This window comes from Sitophilus oryzae, unplaced genomic scaffold (assembly GCF_002938485.1).
Source record: "Sitophilus oryzae breed Bouriz unplaced genomic scaffold, Soryzae_2.0 scaffold_802_pilon_pilon, whole genome shotgun sequence".
NCBI lineage: Eukaryota > Metazoa > Arthropoda > Insecta > Coleoptera > Curculionidae > Sitophilus > Sitophilus oryzae.
In genome coordinates this window covers 847,848-849,179 of record NW_022147420.1, presented here as the reverse complement: position 1 = coordinate 849,179, position 1,332 = coordinate 847,848, and positions in this window count along the sequence as shown.

Sequence of the window (1,332 nt, the reverse complement as noted above, 5' to 3'; positions counted from 1 at the left end):
TTTTCGTCTATTGTGGTGAATTAGTGTTTTATTTTGCTGTTATAACACCAAAGGTTCCAACCCCAACTGTAATAAATTAAAGGTATTAAATTATTGAACATAATTTTGCTGGCGAGAATTAATTATATTAATTCCTGTGTATACATATACATTTTATCAGAATTAATGTACCTGTACCACGCGAATGAAATACCATAATTCACATAATATGTGTCATGTTACGCACGTTCCGAGGCGCTACAAACATCTTTACCTTTGTAAGTTCCAAGATCCGAGGGGCCCTTTCGCTGCCTCAGGCCCGTGGCCCCCTATATACTAGAAACGGCACTGCTCATCATCGGTAAAGAAGCTAGAATGCAAGTTATGCTGTGCATTGGTTGTAATTTTAAAATGTTTATTCAGTAAAAATAAATACTGGAAAATCAAAATAAAATAAAAAAAAAAAAAAAAAAAAAAAAAAAAAAAACACAAAATATATAAAATAAATTATTCGATATTTTAAAACAACAAAGAAAAAAAAAAAAAAAAAAAAAAAAAAAAAAAAAATAACAACATAAATTACTGGGCCTGATAATTGATACCAAATCTACTCCATTTCCATACCGTTTATAGCTCAGTGTATACACGTGGCAAAAATTCTGTTAGCAATAGGAGGTTTTCAGTGCGATAAAAAAATATGGTAAGGCTGCAAAATATACTGCAGTACAACAGAGATGGATAAAGGGTCTTTTCCCTACTACTGTATAGAAAGCGACTAGGAAAAGCGACGCTTATCGAAGGCCTCTGCGGGAGGGGCGGGTCTACTGGTTACCATTGAATAGAATCGAAAAAATAGAAAAAGAAAAAAAAAAAAAAAAAAAATTAAATCAAAATTATGTTGGCTTATCCTAAATCCTAAATCTCTAATCCTTAATATTCTGCCTAATTTAATAGAAATATTGGCTTAAATGAAGTACCAAACAATTTTAAGAATGTTTCCAGACACATAGCAACTTCTTTCTAAAAACAAAACCACATGAACTCAAATCACCGAAAAATAGCAAGTGCAAGTCTATGAAACGGCAATACTGTACGATCTTCCTTCCAGTCGCGCCGACACCGACCGGTCGGTCGGCGGCGGCGGTGACAAAGGAATTAGGCCGATAAAAACTTTATAAGGAGTATACGAACAGGGTTGCCGGGTTGGTTTGTTAGATTATAATCCCATACGAGAACAAAATTCTCGGTAGATCTTCAACAAAAATCGCGCGAAACAAAATAAATATAATACGTATAAGTCCAAATTGGCATTCCTGAAATGAAGCAATACGCAACCGAACGTATGGCCACCAA